Genomic DNA, 24,916 nt, shown 5'->3' on the forward strand with positions numbered 1-24,916 from the left:
GCTGACGAGTTGATGGGTGCAGCACACCAACATGGCACAAGTATACATATGTAACAAACCTGCACGTTATGCACATGTACCCTAGAACTTAAAGTATAATAATAATAAAAATAAATAAAATAAAAAATAAAGAACTTTATTGATACATAATTCATATCCCATAAAATTCATTTATTTAAAGTGTACAGTTCAGTTATGTTTATTGTAATTACAGACTTGTGCAATCATAACTATAATATGAAATTAGAACTTTCTGCAGCCTCAAAAAGAAACCCCATACCAATTGACTGCCAATTCCCAGTTCTTCCCAGCCCCTGGCAACCACTCATCTACTTTTTGTCTCTACAGATTTGCTTATTCTGGATACTTCATATAAGTAGAATCACAAATCTTTTGTGACTGGCTTCTTTTACCTAGCATAATATTTTTAAGGTTTATCCATGTTGTGATATGTTTCAGTACTTCATTCCTTGTTATGGATGAATAATAATCCATTATCTGTGGATATACCATATTTTATTTCTCTTTTGAGTTGATGCACACCTGAGTTGTTTCCACTTTATGATTAACATGAATAGTGCTACTATGAATATCCGCATACAAGTTTTTTGTGTGGATATATTTTCATTTCTCCTGAATATATACCTAGGCATGGAATTGCTGAGTCATAAGGTAACTCTATGTTTGATTTTCTAAGGGACTGCCACAGTATTTTCCAAAGTGGCTACACGATTTTACATTCCTATCAGCAATGTAAAATATACCAGGGTTCCACTTTCTCCATATCCACTCCAAAATTTGTTATTGCTGTCTTTTTTATTGTAGCCATCCGCTTGTGTCTGAAGTGGGTATCTCATTGTGGCTTTGATTTGCATTTCCTGATGACTAGCAATGTTGAGCATCTTTTTTTGTTGAGACGTAGTCTTGCTCTGTCGCCAGGGCGGCATGCAGTGGCACGATCTCAGCTCACTGCAACCTCCGCCTCCCAGGTTCAAGCGATTCTTCTGCCTCAGCCTCCCGAGTAGCTAGAACTACAGGTGCACGCTACCATGCCCAGCTAATTTTTTGTATTTTTAGTAGAGACAGAGTTTTGCCATGTTGGCCTGGATGGTCTCAATGTCTTGACCTCATCATCTGCCTGCCTCAGCCTCCCAAAGTGCTGGGATTACAGACGTGAGCCACCGCACCTGGCTGAGCATCTTTTCATAGGCTATTGGCTGTTCGTATATCTTCTTTAGAGAAATGTCTTTCAAGTCCTTTGCCTGTTTTTGAAGTTGGGTTATTTTTTGTTGTTGAATTGTAAGAGTTCTCTGTATAAGTCCTTTATCATTTGCAAATATTTTTTCCTATTCTGTGGAGTTTTTCACTTTTTTGATAGTGTCCTTTGAAACACAAAGATTTATCATTTTGATAATGTCCAGTTTATCATTTTTGTTATTATTGCTTGTGTTTTCAGGGTCATATCTAAGAAACCGTTGGTGAATCCAAGGTTATGCAAACATACTTCTATGTTTTCTTCTAAGAATTTTATAGCTTTTGCCCTTATATTTTGGTCTGTGATCCATTTTGAGTTAATTTGTGTGTATGGTCCAGCATCATGGGTTGGACCCTCCTTGTGGTTAAAGATTATGTTTAGTACTAATAGTAGTCTTTATGTTTTATTTAAATGTATATCTTATTTTTGGCTTTTGTTACAGTTTGCACTTTATGTCTTTGTGGGCATAGCATTTCTTCCCTTGTAGGTAGCAGAAAATGGATCCATTTCTCCACCCTTTGTCTCTTTTAACTTTTATCATTTTATTGATCTAGTGTTGGGTTACACAGCTATCTGATTGAAACAGTAAAAGTTTCAGAGTAGAGTTAGAGGTGTAAATAATATGAAAGTAGTATGTTCATGCTCTTTAAACACTTGATAATATCAACCTATATCATTTGACCTATGTTCTCATTTATGGCTACACACATTGAATAACTTTCTTGGTGAACTTATGGATAATATGAAAACTGCCGTGAAAGTTTCCATGCTCTTTTTTTCTATATATTAAACCAGTGATAGACTTGAAGGAAAAAATGAAATGGAATGGCAACAGCCTGGGGATGTGAGTACAGATAATTATGAAGTTTTGATAATAGAATGAAAACAGGAAGACTAATTTTCCAGATTCATGTTCAGTCATGGTATGTGTGACCACCATTCTAAGTCTGCATCTTAACCTGGCCATGGTGATTTTCCAGCACCTGTCATCCATCAAGAACAAGAAGGATTTCAAGGTGGCCCTATATAAAAGGCTTGGAATTTTTTCCTCCCTATTTCTGACCTTCTTTCTCTGTAAACTTTTGTTCCTGAAAGAGGCTGGAGACCTGGAACAGTCTCCCCACTCTTCCCACCATACCCCCACCCCATTCCTGCAGCTGCAATCTGGAACAGCACTGTGATCACACTAGAACTGTCCTGTGAGTCAGATTGCAGCTCTGGAATGTGCTTTGCTGAGATGATGGCACAGAGAAGAGCCATGGGAGACAGCACACAGCCTGGCAGAGTCTTCAGGGGTGGCCAGATGCAAGCACACAGTGCCATGTGCCTCTGTGGGCAAGAAGCAGAGACAGGGTGAGATCAAGCCTGACCCAACTTGACTTCCTCCTCCAGCTGAGCCGCCACACCTTGCTGCCCCTCTCCTCCCCTTTTGCCTCTGTCAAATGACCTACTCTGCCCTCTCTCCCAGCTGCTGCTAGACCCAGAGCACTTGATACAGCCAGCTGGCAGGTTTGGTAGGCTCACCCTTGTTATGCTGATTTCTTGGCTCCACAGTTCTCAGTGGCTTGAGCCAGCTCAGCTCCTTCTCCACAGGGAACTGGAGCAAAAATCCTGCAGAGCAATTCTTGGGTTGGACACTGTCTTCCCAGGAGAGAGGATTATACATGAACAGATGCCCTTGTTTCTTCCTCACTTGCTGCTCTGGCACTGGTATTATAAATGGTCTGAACTTTCACATTTATTTGCACAGACACAAAAGAGAGTGACAGATGCTTGATTATATAATGAGACTAACAACCAGGTATTAAACATTGCACTGATACTTGTCATTGCCTTCAAAATAAGCTCTATGTGTTTTCTTTACTTCAGTTGTCTCATTTAACCATAAATAAGCCCTCGGAGGTCAGGGGCTGTGACTCATCTGGTTTTGGTACTGGACCATGAATGCAGTAGACACCCAGCAAGTATGTGTTGATGGGAAACAGCAATGGCTGATTGAGCAGCTAAGAAGGTGGGGTGAGGTTGTGGCTCCCCTTCTCTTCTCAGGATGAACCAGTCCATGAGAGTTGTGCTACAAATGTTGTTGTTTGTCTAAGGAGATTGACGAGGCCAGTGAGGTAGAACTTGCCAGGAATACTCTGCTTTGGGACAGAGGTGATGTGTGTTCCAATCAGATAGAGGATGAGACACTGGGAACCAAGGTCCCTGAAGAATGTTCAGTCAGTGTAAACAAATAGGGAACAGCACAAGGAGGGACACTTAGGGAAGTGGCAAGGGAGGAACAAGGGCAGCTCTTGGGTGAGGATGTTTATAAAGAAAATAGAGGCTGGGCCCGGTGTCTCACACCTGTAATCCCAGCACTTTGGGAGGCCGAGACGGGCAGATCATGAGGTCAGATTGAGACCATCCTGGCTAACACAGTGAAACCCTGTCTTTACTAAAAATACAAAAAATTAGCCAGGTGTGGTGGCGGGCACCTATAGTCCCAGCTTCTTGGGAGGCTGAGGTAGGAGAATGGCGTGAACCCGGGAGGTGGAGCCTGAAGTGAGCTGAGATGGCTCCACTGCACTCCAGCCTGGGCAACAGAGCGAGACTCCATCTCAAAAAAAAAAAAAAAAGAAAATAGAGAATTCAGTGGATAATGATGTAAGGGTTTTAAAGCATTTATTACAATTAATGTAGAACTAAAAGTTCAAGCAAAAATTAAACAACCACAGGCCTCTGGTAGCTGTATCTCAAGGCAACTGTGTGAGGCCCTCCACACGTACCTGGCCTGCCACCTGGTTTCCCATAAGTGCAAGACCACCCTTCCTATCTTTGGTGTGGAATCTCAATGCAGGTTGTCTACAGCTCCTAGAGGAGGGAACAAGAGAGGACTAGATTATATGCATGCTATGGAGTGGGAAGAAGAGTGAAATAAATGTCAAAATCTTCTTGATGCCTCCCAATGAAATCAGATTTTTGGAAAACTTCAGAAGTGGCTTATTTAGCTTTGTACTTCGAGTCTTTGCACACAGGTAAGTTAAATAGAACCCTGGCTACCCTGGAATCCCGCAGACATTGAATGAGGAGAAGCTGAAGATCTCTGAGGACCCATCTCCTCAAGAGCTATGGAAAAGTGGGAAACTGCAGTGACAGCAAGGATACCAGGAAGTCTTGTCTTGAAAATTTTTGAATGTAATTATGGTTTGTACTCAGCTCATGGTTGCATCATCTTCTCTCCAGAAAAGGCTAGAACAAGATTTTCTGAAATGATATATGTTCAAGAGCTACTGTGTATTTGGGAGAAAGTGTCATTCCTAGTGGGAGACCATAAAGGCACTATCTGGTAATTTACTTTTATGTTTCAGTTTTGAACTTCTTCCAGGTGCTTCCTAAATAATAATATCTGTTCTCTGCTTTATGTTTGGGTGGAAAGTTGGGGAGAGTATAACCCAAGGAGCCGAGGGGCAACGATGAAGCCACATACCTGTGAGCACTGTGACTTTTAGGCCTTGTGACAGCTATGACTCATCTGTCACCTCTGCCTGGTCAGAGTATGCTCTGTTAATGTTGTGGTAAAAAACACTAAGTATTCCCATTTACATATATGCATTCATATGTGTCCCCTTTATACACTACCTGGAAGCTTCCGTAAGAAGAGACTGTTTCCAGTCACTGCCACCACGGAGGAAATGGATGCTATGCGGCAGGCTCCCTGAATGCCTGGTAGAACCGTGTGAATTTTTTGTGTATGTATGCATTAACTTATATTTATTTATTTATTGAGATAAAATTAACATAAAATTGGCCATGTTGAAGTGTGTAATTCAGTGGTAGCACATTCACAATGTTGTACAACTACCAACGCTATACCATTCCAAAACAGTTTAATCACACCAAAGGAAACCCTGTACATATTAAGCAGTCCCTCCCCACTAACCCCTTTCCCAGCCCGTTGCAGCTACCAGTCTGCTTTCTGTTTTTGTGTATTTGTCTGTTCTGAATATTTCGTATAAATGGAATGATACAACATCTGACCTTTTGTGTCTGGCATCTTAAACTTGGGATAATGTTTTCAAGGCTCATCCATGCTGTAGCATGTGCCAGTACTTCATTTCTTTTTATGGCTGAGTAATATTCTGTTGTATAGATATATCACATTTTATGCATTCATCAGTTTATGGACATTTGTGTTGTTTTCACTTTTTGGCTTCTATGAATAATGTTGCTATGAACTTCTGCACAAAAGTTTTTCTGTGGACATCTGTTTTCATTTCTCTGGGTGTAGATATGCCTAGGAGTAAGTTACTGGGTTATATGTTAATTCTATGTTTAACTTTTTGAGGAACCACCATACTGTTTTCCACAGTGGCTACATCATTTTAAATTTTCACCAGGGGTGCAATTTCTCCACATCCTCGCCAGCACTTGTTTTCTTTTTGTAACCATAACAATCCTAATGGGTGTGAAGTGATATCTCACTGTGGCTTTGATTCACATCTCTCTAATGACTGATGATGAGCTTCTTTTCATGTGCTTGTTGTCCATTTGCATATCTACTATGGAGAAAGGATTTTTCAAGTCTTTTACTTTAAAATTGTGTTGTATTTTTATTGTTGAGTTGTGAGAGTTTTCTTTTTTTATTTTATTTTATTTTAAGTTCCAGGTTACATGTGCAAGATGTGTTACATAGGTAAATGTGTGCCATGGTAGTTTGCTGCACCTATCAACCCATCACCTGGGTATTAAGCCACACATGCATTAGCTATTTATCCTGAGGCTCTCCCTTTCCCCACTCCCTACCCCATACAGGCCCCAGTGTGTGTTCACTTCCCTGTGTCCACAAGTTCTCATTGTTCAGCTCCCACTTGTAAGTGAGAACATGTGGTGTTTGGTTTTCTGTTCCTGTGATGCTCTGCTGGGGATAATGGCTCCCAGCTCCATCCATGTTCCTGCAAAGGACATGATCTCGTTCCTTTTTTTTTTTTTTTAGATGGAGTCTCGCTCTGTTGCCAGGCTGGAGTGGTGGCGTGATCTCGGCTCACTGCAACCTCTGCCTCCTGGGTTCAAGCAGTTCTCCTGCCTCAGCCTCCCAAGTAGCTAGGACTACAGACATGCACCACCACGCCTGGTTAATATTTTTGTATGTTAGTGGAGACGGGATTTCACCATGTTGGCCAGGATGGTCTTGATCTCCTGACCTCTTGATCCGCCCACCTCGGCCTCCCAAAGTGCTGGAATTACAGGCGTAAGCCACCGCACCCAGCTGATCTCGTTCCTTTTCTTGGCTGCATAGTATCCCATGGTGTATATGTACCATATTTGCTTTATCCAGTCTATCATTGGTGGGCATTTGGGTTGATTCTATGTTTTTGCTCTTGTGAATAACACTACAGTGAACATATGCATGCATGTATCTTCATAATAGAATGATTTATATTCCTTCGGGTATATACCCAGTAATGAGATTGCCTAGTCAAATGGTATTTCTGGTTCTAGGTCTTTGAGAAATCACCACACTGCCTTCTACAAGGGTTAAACTAATTGATATTCCCACCAACAGTGTAACAGTGTTCCTGTTTCTCCACAGCCTCACCAGCATCTGTTGTTTCTTGACTTTTTAATAATCGTCATTCTGACTGGCATGAGATGGTATCTGATTGTGGTTTTGATTTGCATTTCTGTACGAGTTCTGTTTTTATATATTGTGGATATAAGACCCCAGTCAGATACATGATTTGCGAAATTTTCCTCCCATCCTGTTAGGTTGTCTTTTCACTTTCTTGATAGTATCCTTTGATACACAAAAGTTTTAATTTTTTTTTTTTTTTTTTTTTTTTAAAGAGACAGGGTCTTGCTCTGTCACCCAGGCTGGAGTGCAGTGGTGAGATTATAACTCCCTGTAGCCTCAAACTCTTGGACTCATGCAAGCTTCTCAAAGTGCTGGGATTATAGGGGTGAGTCACTGTGCCCAGCCAAGGTTTAAGTTTGATGACATTCAAATTATCTATTTTTTCTTTTGTTGCTTGTGCTTTTGGTATCTTTTCTAAGGACTGTTATCAAATCCAAGGTCATGAAGATTTACTCCTGTGTTTTTGTTCAATAATTGTATAGTTTTAGCCTGTATATGCATTTAGGTATTGGGGACATTTTAAATTAATTTGGCTAGTTCATTGCAATTCCCTCTTAAATCTTTGGACTGACATTTCCATTTCTGTGAAAATAGCCTTTTTTTTTTTTTTTTTTTTTTTTTTTTTTTCTCTCTCTCTCTTTTTTTTGCCAGAGTCTCACTCTGTCGCACAGGCTGGAATACAGTGGCACCATCTTGGCTCACTGCAACCTCTGCCTCTCAGGTTCCAGCAGTTCTCCTGCCTCAGTCTCCCGAGTAGCTGGATTACAGGTGCGCACATTGTAATTGACATCTCTGCTAAACCCTGGGCACTCCACCATGCCCGGCTAATTCTTGTATTTTTAGTGGAAAAGGAATTTCACCATATTGACCAGGCTGGTGGGCCACTGCACCTGGCCAGCCATTGGTTTTTGATAGGGATTGCATTGAATCACTGTATGACAGTAGCTAAATAATATTCAGTTTTTCAGTTCATGAAGACAAGATGCCTTTCCATTTATTTAGGTCTTCTTTAATTTCTTTCAGAAATGTTTTGGAGTTTTCATTGTACAAGTCTTATACTTCCTTGTTTACATTTGTTTCTATTTTATTATTTTGATGCTATTATAAACCAGTTTGTTTCTTAATTTTCTTTTCAGATTATTCATTGCTAGTGTATAAAAATACAACTTTTGTTTGTTGACCTTGTATCCCGCAACTTTGCTGAAGTTTTAGCTGTAATAGATTTTGTGGATTTTAAAATTTTCTACATAAAAGATTGTCATCTGTTAGTAAAGACAGTTTTACTTCTTCCTTTCCAATTAGTTTGTTATTTATTTCTTTTTCTTACTTAATTGCTGTAGCTAGAATTTCCAGTACAGCATTGAATGAAAGTAGCAAAAGCAGGAATCATTGTTTTGTTCCTGATCTTGGGGAGAGCTCTCATTCTTTCACCATTGAGTGTGTTAGCTGTGGAGTTTTCATCAATGCCCTATGCCAGGTTGAGGAAGTTCCTTCTTTTCCTGCTTTGTTGAGTCTTTTTTGTCCTGAAAGAATTTTGGATTTTGTCAAATGATTTTTCTGCATAATATAATCACTTTTTAAATTTTATATACTATATAGTTAGGAGTCAGAGAAGTGTGTTACCTACAGTGATTCTTAGTAGGGAAGGTGTTTATAATCAAATTACTAAAATAATTGCTTTGAGTCATCAGGATATAGAACCAGTTCAGTTCTACTGGATCCTTCTTTGCAATGATATTCTTTATAGTGGGAATTTACAAATATGTACTTACCATTACTTTTTTATTTAATTACTTTTAACATGTTTCTCATTTTAAAATAGTTTTAGCTGTATAGAAAAGTTTGTGAAGATAATACAGAGCGTTCCCAAATACAGAGTGTTCCCACGTACTCCATACCCAGTTTCCCTTGTTGTTACATCTTACATTATTATGCCACATATGTAACAATTAATTAAGCAGTATTGTCACAATATTATTCACTGAAGTGCATACTTTATGTAAATCTCCTTAGATTTTCCCTGGTGTCCATCTTCTGTTGCAGCACCCCGTTCATAATAGCACATTACATCTCGTTGTCATGTCTCCTTAGGCTCCTGTAGACTTTCTTAAATGCTTTTTGCTTTTTATTACCAGGACAGTTTTGAGGATTACTGGACAGATATTTTGTCGAAGATCCCTTATTTTGTGTTTTTTTGATATTTAGACAGGTATGGATTTGGGAGAAAAAGATTACAAACATAAAATTCCATTTTAATTACATCCTATCAAAGCTACATACTGTCAACATGATGTATCTCTATTGACATTAATCATACTTGCTGGCTCAAGTAGCAATCATGATTTGTCAGGTGTCTATGCAGTTACTTTTTTAAGAAAATTAAGCTATTTTTAAACTCCCATTTTATAATGCCTGGGAGGTGAAGCTGGAGCATGCACTGTTACCTCCATTGGTGCCTAAGATAGTCTGAAGCAAGAGCATTTGTGACATAGATGACAACATCAGAGAAGGGGTGGCATACAAGCCAAATTTCTGAGTAGTTTTTGAAGTCAACTATTATTCATGTTTGTTTCAGGATTAACGGTATAGAACTGTGGGCACTTCTAAGACCTTAAACATAATTTTGCAGTGGATAAATATATCAAATTGTATCCATTCATAGTTTATGGACATTGGGGCCATCAAAAGATGCAACATCACTCTTCAGTGCTGTCAAATGGAAATAATAAGGCCTGTTGTAAATTACCTTTTGTTGCAAGGGTTAAATAGGATAATATATAAGAAAGATTGTTCTATTAATAGACCTTTGTCAAGTGTCTACTGTGTCACATCATCCTGCAATGCAAACAGTGGCATGTACAAAAGAGAAAAAACAGCTCCTGTCCTAAAATATCTGTATGAATAAAAGTCACCTGCATAATAAGTTTTGTCCTGGATGATATGAGCTAATGTTTCCAAAATACTGACCTTAGATTACTTTATGCCATTTTGGGAGTGGGAAATACTAACTTAAAATGAATATTGCTTCTCTGAACCACATTGTTGGTGCTCAGCTGCTGCTCAGTTCTTGGGTTGTGCCAGAGACAAGCCCCAGTCTTCAGGGCACTGACAATCATGTCGTCAAGATTTGCCACAGCTTCGGGTACATTATGTTCTAATAGATTTCCTTTAGGCCAAAAGATATCTATAATGTCAGTAAGAGCACTGTGGAGGTTTAGTGTATTGGGCAAGGATCTCTAAAGTCAGGAGATCAATGCAGGGTTAACACGCTTTTGTGTATGTGGTTTGTGTTTGAATCAGAATTCTTCTTATGTCATTTTCTAGTTGGTTTGTCTGGCTGGATTTTTTTTTTAAGTAATATAATCTCATTCCTTAATCTTCTGCAAAAGAGATGCATCTATCGTTGTAAAGACTTTTCCTGTCATCCTCTTCATTCTATACAGTCCAGCTATCATTATTCAGTCTTGAAGGAAAACCAAACTGAGTTTATTAAAATCTGAATGATACAAATTTTAAAAAATTTTTCCCTTTAAGGTGCATACATTAACTCAAACTGTAATATAATATTGCCAAGGGTGATAGGTTGCACAGTAAACATTCTATAAATTTTAGCAGGAATTAATTTTTTTATTCAGCTATAGTTTTTAATAATTTAATTTTCTATAGATAAATTTTGAAAACATGTCAGTGCATATTATACATGGAGGAGATAAACTGTGTTATTTTCTCAGAATTACCTGACAAGTAATTTATTACTGTATACAAGGCCTTAGTTTTAAAAACCCACATATAATTGTTTTATATAATTAAAATTTGTGTGTGTGTGTGTACTTTGAGGTAAGAACAGCTGAGCAACCAACTTTTAAAGTAATCGTTTTTTAGTTCCATTGGTCTTCAGCTTCATTTGTGAGAACTTACAACTTAGTTTAGGAACAATATCAATGTCAAAAATGGGATATTATGCTGTCATCTAAAATTAAGGAATGTGAACAGTCTCTCTGTGTTAATATGGAATGATCACCAGTATTATTATTATAAATGAACAAGGTCCAAAACAAGCACAAAAGTGTGTTACTATTTGGTTAAAACAAAGGGGTACCATGGGCACTAATGTTCTTTCTGTGCATGAACTATCTTTGGAAGATATGCAGGAAGCTGGCAACGTTAATTGCCCCATGGGAGAATGAGGCAGTTAGGAAAAGAAGGGAGAAGTTTGAATTTTGAACCATGTAAACGGGTTATGTGTGTTAAGCCTTTTGTAATGAATAATCTAAAACAGAGTCCTGGCCAGCTTTAAGGTTTGTTAATGATTAAGTTGGTTTTAGTCATAGAGTTGATCTTGTGTGCTCTGAGATATAATTCTACACAATGAATCTCTGCGTTTGTCTTTTTAGGTGGTAGAATTATTCAGCTTTAAATAATTTAGATGTTTGTTTGAGGTCTTGGTTTAAAAGTCTTTTTGGTGTTACAGAATCATGGAAGCTTAAGAGTTCAGTTGGCCCTTAAATACCAGTTACAGATTATTGATTTACTGCTTCATCTCAGCTGCACGTTTGAAAACCTCCCATGGCGGCACATTGCTCTACTGCAGCCCTTGTGCAGCTCCCTTTCCCAGAAGGCTCTTTCCTATCTTGAGCCTGAACCTCTCTCCCTGGATCTTCTGCCCCTTGGAACTGACACTTCCTCTCAGGGTCATGTAGGGTCATATAGGATCAGTCTGTTTGCTTTTTCTACATGATACTCTAAATATGCATATATGTATATTACCCTTTTTTTGTTGTTTTGTTTTTTTTGAGTGACAGGGTCTCACTCTGTTGCCTAGGCCCAGTTATGGCTCACTGCAGCCTTGACCTCCTGGGCTCAAGTGATCTTCCTGCTTCAGCCTCTTGAGTAGCTGGAACTACAGGTGCTAAGTCTTTATAGTGCTGAGCTTCACATTCTTTTCTTCTGTGGTTCTTTAATGTCTTTAAGAGCAACTCTATTAATATTAGTTACAAAATAATTTTAACCACCTGCTCAGCACATGTATTCTATTTCCCCCACCGTGCTGCCTTTAAAGTGGTGTAGCTAAATGAAAAAAGGAAGAAAGGAAGGAAGAGAAGAAAGTTTACGCTAAAGATTGACCAGAGAATTCTATGATATCATGTCTGTGCTGAAGGAGCCCACTATCTTTTTCAGGAAGACAGAGAGGAAATATTCATACACATGCATGTGTTCTATTCTAATAGAATGCAAGCTATTAATAGAAAGCATACTAGCAGGATACAGATCAGAGAATTACAGCAGCTGCCAGGAGTAGTCAAGGAAGACATTTTGAAAGACAGAGTTCAGCCAGGTTTTGAGAAGGACAAGTTAGATCTGTCTGTGATGGTAACATGGGATCATTTGGTTTTGTTTTGATTATAAGATGAAACTCACCATTTAAACCATTTTATTTTATTTATTTATTTTTTTGAGATGGAGTCTCACTCCATCACCCAGGCTGGAGTGCAGTGGTGCAATCTCGGCTCACTGCAACCTCCGCATCCCGGGTTCAAGCGATTTTCCTGCCTTACCCTTCCAAGTAACTGGGATTACAGGAACCACACCTGGCTAATTTTTTTATTTTTAGTAGAGACGAGTTTTCGCTGTGTTGGCCAGGCTGATCTCGAACTCCTGACCCCAGGTGATCCACTCCCCTCAGTCTCCCAAAGTGCTGGAATTACAGGCATGAGCCACCCCACCCGGCCCATTTAAACCATTTTAAAGGGTATACACAATTCATTGGTTTTGTGTTTTTTGTTTTTTTAGTTTTTTTGAAACAGAATCTCCCTCTGTCGTCAGGCTGGAATGCAGTGGCGTGATCTCGGTTCACTGCAATCTCCACCTCCCAGGTTCAAGCGAGTTCCCTGCCTCAGCCTCCCAAGTAGCTGGGACTACAGACATGCATCACCACGCCCGGCTAAATTTTTGTGTTTTAATAGAGAGGGGATTTCACCATGTTGGCCAGGATGGTCTCAATCTCCTGACCCCAGGCGATCCGCCCACCTCAGCCTCCCAAAGTGCTGTGATTACAGGCATTAGCCAGTGTGCCTGGCCCGTTTAAACCATTTTAAAGGGTATACAATTCACTGGGGTTTTGTTTTTGTTTTTCTTTGAGATGGGGTCTCTCAGACTAGAGTGCAGTGGCATAATCTTGGCTCACTGCAATCTCCCCCTCCTGGGTTCAAGCGAGTCCCCTGCCTCAGCCTCCCGAGTAGCTGGGACTACAGGTGCACACCACCACTCCCAGCTAATTTTTTGTATTTTAGTAGAGACGGGGGTTCACCATGTTGACTAGGATGGTCTCGATCTCCTGACCTTGTGATCCGCCCACCTTGGCCTCCCAAAGTGCTGGGATTACAGGAGCGTGAGCCACCACACCCAGCCAATTCATATGGGTTTTAGTGTGTTCACAACGTTATTGTGACCATCACCACTATCTAATTCCAAATGTCTGGATCATTCAGTTTTTCAATAATTCCTTACATGAATCATCTTGAAAGTGAAGCCCAAATGAATCATCTGGGCATGTCATGTCGTCTCACCCTGCCTTGGCTGCCTCATCTGTAGATTGTAGATTTGGGTTATGTGATCTCTTCATCCTCTCATCTCTGTTCTGGCTTCTGTCTTACTGTGCGCGCCTCTCTCTTGATGACCTGAGCGTCTTTGAGGGAAGGGGCTGTGCCCTTTCTTGCCTATGTGTGCACATATCCATTTGGCCCAGGCCTCTCAGTGCCGTTTGCCACAGAGCTGTGTGAATATAGGGCCCCCATAAATGCTTATTAGAGAAATCAAAGGTGTGCTCAGTTCTAAGTTGAGTGCCTAGACCACAGTCAGATTTTCAAATTTTAAAAGTTCAAGTATGGGAGGCCAAGGCAGGCAGATCACCTGAGGTCAGGAGTGTTCAATACAAGTGTGGCCAACATGGTGAAACCCTGTCTCTACAAAAATTAGCCAGGCATGATGGTGGGTGCCTGTAGTCCCAGCTACTCAGGAGGCTGAGGCGAGAGAATCCCTAGAACCCGGGAGATGGAGGTTGCAGTGAGCGGAGATCATGTCATTGCACTCCAGTCTGGGTGACAGAGTGAGATGGAGGGAAGTCATTGCAAGATAAGACTGGAAAGGTAGATTGAGATCATGTTGCAGAGGGCTTGAGAGTAATCTGATGGGCGAACTGCTGAGGCATTTGATATGATCCAAGTAGTGTCTTAGTGGCAGGCAGGAAGCAGAGTTGAGAGCTTAAATGTCCAGGGCGAGGTGCTCAGCCCTGTCAGCCCTGCAGGGAGGCCCAGCAGAGGAATGGATGCAAGAGAAGGGCTTCTTGAATGATGGAAAAATTGGGACTCAGCAATGGTTAGGATTTGAGGAGTAAGGGAAAGAAAGAGATCTAAAGATGGCTCTGAAGTTTTCAACCTCAGTAAGTTGGAAAATAATAGTTACGGGGTAAGGGCAGGAGAAGGATTAGACCTGAAATCAGAGACCCACCGCTTGGAGCAGCTGTACAGCCTGTGACATTCCCTAAGCAGCTGGCCTCCTGGCCACAGGAGGCATAGCCCTACAAGGACTGGTTAGAGGTAAGAGTGGGCCTGAGTCAGGCCTATACTCAGGCATTGCTGATCTGACACAGGTCTCCTTTGGTGCTCTGCCTCACTGCTGCAGCCTGACAGCCAGCTAAGGGGTGCACAGAAGGTGGGAGGTAATGACAGGATGTCATGGGAAGTAGAGGCTGGTGTCCCAGGAGGATGGGGGTGACTCGAGAGTTAGCATCTGTACTGCAGATTAATGTCCCAGGCACAGCATCGGCCCTGCATGGATAGGCGAAAACCATTTCATCCACCAGGATAACTAATTGAATCACACTTTCAGCCTCTTCAAGAAAATGAAAAAGTATCAGGTCAACTCCCTCAATTTTCAGTTGACATTGCAAGTAACCTCATACATTAAAAGGCTAGGTTAGGTCAAGCCCATAATATTATGAAATTATCCAGGCACCCTCTTTGGTTTATTCTTGGCCATGTTCACTTAGCCACATCTAGAATGAGATGGAGTAGAAAAACACTTGTGAGTGCCAGGATACCCATGTTCTTTTTGCCACTAAGCAGTGTGGCCCACAGCAGGCACAGTATCCGCTAAGCCCTAGTCTGTCCATCTGTGAGATGAAGATGAGAGAAATTGCCACAAGACCTTCCAGCGCACTAACAGCTTTGAGTTTTTTAGCCATGTAAAGAATTAAAATAAGGATTATCTCTTTACTATAAGATTGCCTCCTCTTGTAAAGTAAGTCACTGAATAAGAAATGATTTACCGTTAGTAGGAATTTCTGATGTCACAAAAAAAGAAATGATTTCCCTTAAGAATTTTGAATATTTGATAAGGCATTAATTTATCTGAGATATATATTTTCATAAGAAAACCAAAGTACCCTAAGTGTGTGTATGTGTTGAAGAAATCGCTCAAGGTACTCTGTCTCTGCTTTTGAAAACTTTCTCTTCGTTCTAGAACTAAATCCAAATGGGAAAAATTGGCTTTGTGCACTGACAGATCATGTGATTCCTCCCCACTCCCCGGCCCCAGCACCCCATCGGTGCTCGGCGAGTCCCCTGCACACTCTGTTCAGTAAACAACTTTAGAGAACCAGACCCGCCGGTTCATTCACTGAGAGCATTTGGAAAGGGCTGTCTTTGTGCAGCCTTGACGTACTGGCCGGAGTGGAATGGAGAAGTTAGCGTTTGTGTTTTCATTAGTTCTTTTTATAGCAGTGGACCAGCTGGAGCTGGTTAACATTAGCCTGGGCTGCCCAGTAGTGCACAGGTCTCTTACGCAGGATGAAGGGCTTCTGATGAAAACAGATTTTGTTACTCATGATACCACTGACTGTGTTTACATGAACTCATTCATTCTGTCATGGGATGTGATTTAGAATGGCTTCGTTAAAATACAGGAACTCCCTAGGTGCTATTCAGATCCATCCTTAAAACAAATGAGAGATTCAAAATATAGATGGCCTTCCCTATTAAACTAGCCGTCCTTCCACAGAACATGCTTCCTTAGATAATGCTTTTAAAGAAAGCTATGTTTTGGCCACTCAGGATGTTTTCCCCGTAGTGTTTTAAAAATTGGGTAGAGAAGGTTGTTTTTCCTCCAGTCACAGCAAGGAATCATCTTATGGGGATAGAGAATAATTTAACCAACCATTTCTGGCAAAGTTAAACAGAATTGTTCATGTTTTCATGGGTAGAACTCTGACTAAAGGCAAAAATTAACAATGTTAAGAATCAATAGTTTAGGATACATTAATATCAGTTGAGCATCCCTATTCCGAAAATCCAAAATCTAAAACTGGTTGAGCTCCAGCATGAGTGCCTGAAATAGTGACACCTTTGCTTTTTGATGAGTCAGTGTACACAAACTTTGTTTCATGTATAAAATTATTTAAAATATAAATAATTTGCATAAAATTACCTTCAGGCTCTCTTTATAAGGTGTATATGAAACATAAATGAATGTCATGTTTAGACTTGGGTCCCATCCCCAAAATATCTTATTATGTCTGTGCAAATATTTTCAAATCTGAAAAAAAAAATCCTGTCCCGAGCAATTTAGGTAAGGGATATTCAACCTGTGTATATCATGAATACACATATACTCACTTCTGTCTAACAAAATGGAAATGGGAGATAAAAAACATTGAATGGAGAATGTTGGTTTTTTGTTGTGGTTTGTTTTGGGATTAAAGTATAAACCAACTTAGCCAATATTCTCAAGTAGCTGAAAATCTGTAGGGCTCAGCTACTTCCTGGATCAGTCTCATTGAAAATGTATCCTCCATTTAAACTTAATTTATTTGCAAAAACGAGTTTAGGGCCTTCCTTTGAAAAGTGCTAAATGATTAAGTTGTAAAAATATAAGGACTGAGATTCTTCCTTTAAGTGTCACAGTGGCTGTTTGAAGAGATGCAGGCATCTCTCACAGTTTAGCTAGATCACTTAAGGAAAAGTTTTGTTTGAGTCTTCCTGATGCTTTCTTTTCCCCCAAAATAGGGTAGATAGTATTAGGGATTTAGTAATCATACGTGTTAGGATAGTAGTAAGGACTCAATTGTCATCCACCTCACAGGAGATTGTTTAGTAGATTAAGTGAGATAACAAAGATGAGATAGATGATGGACACCCAGTAGGTCTGGATTTGGGGGGTTTTATTTTATTTATACATAGCAGGTATTGGCAAGCATATTATTTTAGGCTTGGCGGGCCTTACCACAGTCTGAAAGCATCAGTCTGAAACACTGAAAGCAGCTGCAGACAGTAATGTCTAGATAGATGGATGTGGCTGTTTGCCAGTAAAACTTTAGGTACAAAGGGCCAGGTGTGGTAGCTCGCACCTGTAATCCCAACGCTTTGGGAGGCCGAGGCAGGTGGATCAGTTGAGGTCAGGAGTTCAAGACCAGCCTGGCTAACATAGTGAAGCCCCTTCTCTACTAAAGATACAAAAATTAGCTGGGTGTGATGGCACGAACCTATAATCCCAGCTACTCAAGAGGCTGAAGCAAGAGAACCATTGAACCCAGGAGAGGCAAAGGTTGCAGTGAGCCGAGATCGTGCTACTGCACTCCAGCCTGGGTGACAGAATGAGACTCTGTCTCAAAAAAAGAAACTTTATGTATAAAAATCAGGGACAGGCAAAATTTGGCCCACAGGCCATAATTTGCCAACCTCTTAATATATATAAATAGGTAAATTTCTTTTATGTCTGGTATTTCCCTTGACCTTTCTTAAAGGGATAAAAGGGAATTTTCAGCCACTGTTTTACGATAGTTCCAAGGTCCCATACTGCACATCAGAATACCTAAAGGTACAAATATGTGCTTAAATATTTTGAACTACATGCAGAAAAAATGTAAAATTACAGTGCTGAATGTATTCATATGTTAATTTTTAGATAAAACAGCTTCTGTCACATGAGGTAAAATGATGTGACATTTTGAAATGTCAAGTTTTCTCACCATACTTTGTCTCAAATATGTTAAATTACAAAATAATATAGGTAGCAAATTGAATTTTGAACCAAGATAAAGTAAAAATTAAAACCCTTATACCAGAATTTGTTGTTCACAAGTGAAAGAATGAATAATGGGGAAAACAGAAGAGCCTGAGGAGGAAAAACATGTAAACTATGATGAAAGCAATATTTAATGTAAACGCTGAAAAGAGCAGTAGAGAGGAGTGGAAAAGCATCCAGGATTTGTCATCAGAAGCTCTAAATTCCAGTGCCAGCTCTGGTTTCCACAGGTTTGTGACCTGGGGCAACTTACTTAATTGCTTTTAGCTTTAGTTTTCCCATTATTGAGTGGACAGAATAATATACTTTATACACGTTGTTTTAGAGTGTTAAAGAAATGTGTGAAGTGCTTTGACCTAGAACTTTCCATTGCTATAAATACTACTGTTTACTGTCCACATAATAGATGCAGTTCCCTTCATCCATCCTGGGCGATCTGAAGCTGCCTTCTGAGAAGCATAGTTGGCCTTTCCAGGGCAGTAGGACTTAAGAGGACCTGTAGCTTGTCTGAGTTACCCACACATTGGCCTTGGCTGTCATCCCAGCCTTTACAGGTGTGCATAGGTCAAATGTTCTAACTCCTTACTCAGAAAATACCACATGACCTGTAGCCCCCTGTGGTCTTACCATGCACCTGTATGGCTGTTCTGACGTGCCTGGTTCTTGTTCATGTGGGATATAGACGACATCCATTTGTTATGCCCTGTTGACTCAAGAAAGTAAAAGCTACAACCTGGGCAGAAGTCACAGTACCCCTGTCACATTGAATCCCAGGCCTTCTTAAAGGGCAACCTACAGACTGTGAGAGCAAGAACTCAACAACAGCCCGCAGCACCCTGAGGGAAGAGGCAGGCAGAGGCCAGGATGAGGGCCTTGGAGGGAAGGACGGAGAGAGACAGCGATGAAGAGGCTGAGGCCCTCATCTCTGACCACTCCCAGAGTTCATGTAGGCACTGGATGGTAGAAGCAGAAAATAAGCCCTTTCTCTTTCCAAGTCTCTGCCCTGCCTCAGGCAACCCAGTGATCCTCTGACTCTGAAGTAGGCAGACGGGCACCCTAGACCCAAACTTGTGACTACCCCAAGGCTTTGTAACAATGGGGAAAAGAAAGATTGCAGTCTTTAGTTTAAGACTTTGCATTCTCTGTGCCCTTGGTTATAACAATAGGTTTTTAGAAAAATCTGTCTTAGGGTCAATTTACAGTTCTTCAAAGTAAGAACTGAGGCTTTATTGACAGTCAACTGGGTCTTCCCTTCTGGTGGTTGCATATGGCATGCATTAATAAATGAATTCTAAAACCACACAAATATTACTGAATATATTCAAACTAAAAAGCAACACAGAAAAGTACTGGATTTATGAATCATCACAATAAATGTATCAGAGAAAATGGTGAAAGAGGAAATGTATGTCTCTAAAACAGATTTAGATTTTATTTATTTGGGACATATAAAAGAGGAAGGAAGAGGTGATAAAGAATTCTTATTTGACTCTTCAAAGAGTTCACTATTCACCAGAAATTCAGAGAATCAACATACAAATTATAATGGTAATTTATTTTCTGGAAGGCCAGTGAAATACAGCTCCTTCATTTATAATGAAATTTACTGTCTAACAAACTAAGTCTTTCTAATGACACCAACATTCAGAATTCAACCCTTACCTCGGGATGGTCTGAGAAAACCAAAAGGCTAACAGTTTTACTGCTTTAGATCAGTTAGGTGATGATAACTATGAGCATTTATAATAATATTTTAAAATTGGCCCTGCGAGGCTTGAAGACATAGAACTGAATGTACTGCCAGATATTTTTGCAGGAGTCACAGATGTAAAAGAGAATTCTGCACACGCATCCCCTCCCCAGCACCCAAATGGAACATATTTTCAGTTAAACCCTCTGGAATGGACTATTTTTAGAGAAATGGCGGGGGGAGGGGTGGCTAGGAAACATGTTCTTCACAACCTTTTTCATTATGTACTATAAAAAATACTTACGTTTTAATTTAATCATGACACATGCTGTACTGTGGTTCACCCTACTGAGAGTGAAATACTGAGTTGAACTACCCTTTCATATTCTTCTAACAAACTGCAGTTTCGCCTACTCTGAAATTTGAGAGTTAACACATGGTACCCAGGCCTGGGCTAGGCTTGGCAAAATTCAAAATACAAGCAACATTGCTCAACATCACACCCTTTCACTGCACTCACAGCCCATCTTGTGCATAAAATAATGTGACAGCCTGGTTCATTAGTATTTTTCATGTAATTTTAAATGATAAAATCAATATAGTGCCATTATAGGTTTCAAAATTTGCAAAAATAGAAATACTATTCTAATTCTGCTTCCTGTATAATTATTTTGCATATTATCTTCTAGTCTGTTGTATAATATTTATTTTCAATTGAAATCATAAAACATTTTTTTGTTCTTAGCCAAAGAATGTCGGCAAACTCTAATGGTCCTCATTCCCAGTGCGCAGCATTTCAGTTACATACTCAGGGGAAAAGAAGGCAGCTTGGTTGAGAAACTGCGAGATCCCAAGTGCCTGGTTTTTGTCTTTTGTTTAGTCTTGTTTTTTTGTCTTTTGTTTTTTTTGAGGAACTAATGAATAAAGCACACAAAATCTCCAGTAGCTGGCCTTTCAGGGGCATGCTGCACAGCAGTTCTGGAGAGGACGGTATCTCCAAGGGTGGGTGAGTTCCCCACTGCTCAGAAGAAACAGCCAAGGTGCCTGCAGCAGAAGCTCCCAAGCTGAGCTGGAACTTGAAATCAGGTCTGTCTGCCTCTGCGCCTTCAAGCCAACAAGGGCATGAGGCAATTTGCCTCTATAAATGTAGTATCCAACTTATTTCACATTCTATGCTCAGTAGAACAGTGACCATTTAGAAACACTGGTAACAGCATAAAAAGAATTATTCTCATTCACTCTAATGGAAACCACCACTAGTACAGAATTGAAAAATACAAGTAATACTTTCATTTGAGGCATGAGCATTAATCTGTCAGCTTAACTTGTGAGAAACCTGGCTGTCATGATAAGTGTCTGTGATCAGGAGTTAGGCAAATTAATATTATTTGCATATTATTTTATAAACAAAAAGCCAGTCATCTGAGACTCTGATGAAGGAAAGAAGTCAGTGGAAGTGTTTCCTTGTCACCTCCTGCATTTGTTGACTGTGTGGGTAACCAGGAAAGGACTACAATCTTCTGCATAGGAGGGGGATGGCAACAGAAGCAACAGGGCCATGAACCAAGGAGAATGTTCTCACCTGATGCTGTTGGGCCTCCAGGCCATGCCACTTGATGCATACAAAGGATATGGAAAGATTTAGGTTTTTTCTTTTTGAAGACTAGATATGGAAATGATTGGGAAAAAAAAAAAAAAAAAAAAAAAAACGGCATGGTAGCTTTGGGAGGCCAGGACAAGAGGATTGCTTGAGGTAAGGAGTTCAAGACCAACATGGGCAACCTGGGCAGACACTCAGGAAGTGGGGGTGGGAGATACTGTTTACTGTCTGCATTCCTCATCACCCTCAGTTAATGTTTATTAGGTATATTCAAAGTACAGGGCAGTATTACCACTTGAAAACAGCATAATGAACTTAATAAGTTAAAAATAACCTTGAGGCTGAGTGTGGTGGCTCTTGCCTGTAATCCCAGCACTTTGGGAGGCTCAGGTGGGCAGATTGCTTGAGCCCAGGAGTTCAGAACCAGCCTGGGCAACATGGCACAACCTGATCTCTACCAAAAATACAAAAAAATTATCTGAGCATGGTGGTGCATGCCTGTAGTCCCAGCTACTCTGGATGCTGAGGTGGTTGGATGGATTGAGCCCAGGAGATTGAGGCTGCAGTTAGCCAAGATAGTGCCACTGCACCCCAGCCTGAGTGACAGAGTAAGACCCTGTCTCAAAAAAAAAAAAAAAAAGAATAACCGTGAGTCCTGTCTAGTTAGATCCTGAATGCAACTTTAAAAACAATGAGCCGGGCATGCTGGCTCACGCCTGTAATCTCAGCACTTTGGGAGGCCAAGGTGGGTGGATCACGAGGTCAGGAGTTCAAGACCAGCCTAGACAAGATGGTGAAACCCTGTCTCTACTAAAAATACAAAAATTGGCCGGGCATGGTGGTGGGTGCCTGTAAATCCCAGCTACTTAGGAGGCTGAGGCAGAGAATGGCTTGAACCCGGGAGGCAGAGGTTGTGGTGAGCCAAGATCATGCCACTGCACTATAGCCTGGGCAACAGAGCAAGAATCCATCTCAAAAAAAAAATTTAAAAAAAAAAATGAAAAAATAACTTTTCCAAATACAAAAATGAGAAAGGAAACTCAATATTCTGACTCACTGAATTCCTCCAGTGGAAAACCTCCACTCTTTAGAGACCCTGAAATTAGTAAGGGTGTTCATTAAAGCCATTGTGTTTTTGTAGCATCATGCACTGCACTGCCCAAGAGCCAGAGGACACCCTGCTCACCTGGCCCAGGCCTGGCTGTGGTACCCCTGCCCACCATGGCTGAGTGGGAAGGCGAGCTGTCATTGAGCAGTGCAACCTATTCCCCTGGCTCAGAGCCTGTACCCACACCATCCTCTCACGCCTGGGCCAGGCAACCTTTGCTGACTTAGCTTCCACAGAACATTTGTTTTCTGCTTTGTAGCATACTGCCTCCACAGAAATGAATGGAGAATTGAACAGCTGGAGAAAGTTTTTCACCATCCAGATTTCACCAGTGCATCTCATATATCTGGCTGTAATGATTGATGACCTGGCCCCAGTAAAGTATTTGTATGATCAAGTAACACTTTTCTTGAGAGTGGAGTCCTAAAATTTGCTGTGTTGTCAGTTAAAAAGAACTGTGGGTTGGGGGAAAGGGAGATGGTTAATGGGTCCAAAGATACAAAGATATAGTTAAACAGGCTGAGTGCAGTGGCTCACACCTATAATGACAGCACTTTGGGAGGCCGCCAACATGGTGAAACCCTGTCTCTACTAAAAAACAAAAATAGAAAAATTAGCTGGACATGGTGGCACCTGCCTATAATCCCAGCTACTTGGGAAGCTGAGGCCCAAGAATCCCTTGAACCTGGGAAGTGGAGGTTGCAGTAAGCCTAGATCACGCCACTGCACTCCAGCCTGGGTGACAGAGTGACTCTGTCTCAAAAATAAATAAATAAAATAACTAAAAGATTAGATTGGCTTGTTTGTAACACAATGAAAGGATAAATGCTTGAGGTGATGGATATCCCGTCTACCCTGATGTGACTATTAAGTGTTGTATGCCTGTATCAAAATATCCCTTGTACCCCCATAAATATATACACCTTCTATGTACCCTCAAAATTTTAAAAAATAAACTGTGGAAGAACTATAACCAAGCATCAAAAAACAGATTGCCCTGGCCAGGCGCAGTGGCACCTGTAGTCCCATCTATCAGGAGGCTGAGGTCAGAGAATCATGTGAAGCAATTGTTTGAGTCTGTGGTACCCTATGATCGTGCCTATGAATAGGCAGTGTACTCCAGCTTGGGCAACATAGCAAGACTCTGTCTCTAAAAAAATAAAAAAAGAACAGATTACCCTAAGAAGAGGATATTTGGGTGAAGGTGCTTCTGAACTCTGGGAGGAAGGAGAAAGCTGACATGCTTACCTGCTTCCCAGTGGGTGAAAATTGGGCAGACATACATGTTGGCTTTTTGTGTAGCCTTGGATAAGGAAACCCACCCACAAAGGTAACTATTTCCTTATATGTAGAGAACTTTAGTCAGAAAAGCTTTGCAGTCATTTGTGAATGCTATACAGGCATGGCTCACTTTATTATGCTTCACTTTACTGCACTTTGCAGATAGAGCATTTTTTTTTTACTACTTGAGGGTTTGTGGCAACCCTGCATCAAGCAGTTATATCAGTGTAATTTTTCCAACAGCATGTGTTCACCTCATGTCTCTATCACATTTTGGTAATTCTTATAATATTTCAAATTCCTTCATTATTATTATCTGTTATGATGATCTGTGATCAGTGATCTTTTATGCTGCTATTGTAATTGTTGCAGGACACCACCAACCACACCTATATTGGATGCCAAATTTAATCAGCAAATGTGTGTGTTGTGACTCCTCTACCAACTGGATGTTCCTCCATCTCTCTCCCTCTTTTGTAGCCTCCCTATTCCCTGAGACACAACAATATTGAAATGAGACAAGTCAGTAAGCCTCCAGTGGCCTCGAAATAAAAAACTGGAAGTGATTAAGCTTGGTGGGGAAGGCGTGTCAAAAGCCAAGACAGAACAAAAGCTAGACCTTTGCATTAAACAGCCAAGTTGTCCAGGCACGGTGGCTTATGCCTGTAATCCCAGCACTTTGGGAGGCTGAGGCGGTCAGATCACGAGATCAGGAGATCGAGACCATCTTGGCTAACACCGTGAAACCCCATCTCTACTGAAAAATACAAAAAATTAGCCAGGCGTTGTGGCGGGCGCTTGTAGTCCCAGCTACTCAGGAGGCTGAGGCAGGAGAATAGCGTGAACCCAGGAGGTGGAGTTTGCAGTGAGCCAAGATCGCGCCACTGCACTCCAGAATGGGCAACAGATCAAGACTCCGTCTCAAAAAGAATAAAATAAGCAGTTAGCCAAGTTGTGACTGCAAAGCAAAAGTTCTTGAAATTAAGTGCTTCTCCAGTGAATGTATAAATGATAAGAAAGCAAAATAGGTCTATTGCTAATATGAAAAAAGGTTTAGTGGTCTGGATAGAAGATCAAACCAGCTACAACATTCCCTTAAGCCAAAGCCTAATCCAGAGCAAGATCCTAACTCTCTTCAATTCTATGAAGGCTAAGAGAGGTAAGGATGCTTTAGAAGAAAAGTATGAAGCCAGCAGAAGTTGGTTCATGAGGTTTAAGGAAAGAAGCCATTTCCATAACATAAAAGTGCAGAGTGAAGCAGCAAGTGCTGATAGAGAAGCAGCAACAAG

At 40.7% G+C, this 24,916-nt stretch overlaps 1 protein-coding gene across 2 annotated transcripts in view; it reads left to right on the plus strand.

The window, feature by feature from the left end:
• SPIDR (scaffold protein involved in DNA repair) overlaps positions 1–24,916 on the plus strand; it is a 144,112-nt gene that overhangs the window by 15,037 nt on the left and 104,159 nt on the right. The window lies entirely within an intron of this gene.

Source organism: Rhinopithecus bieti, unplaced genomic scaffold, assembly GCF_001698545.2.
Source record: "Rhinopithecus bieti isolate Rb0 unplaced genomic scaffold, ASM169854v2 scaffold_72455, whole genome shotgun sequence".
In the NCBI taxonomy this organism is placed as follows: domain Eukaryota; kingdom Metazoa; phylum Chordata; class Mammalia; order Primates; family Cercopithecidae; genus Rhinopithecus; species Rhinopithecus bieti.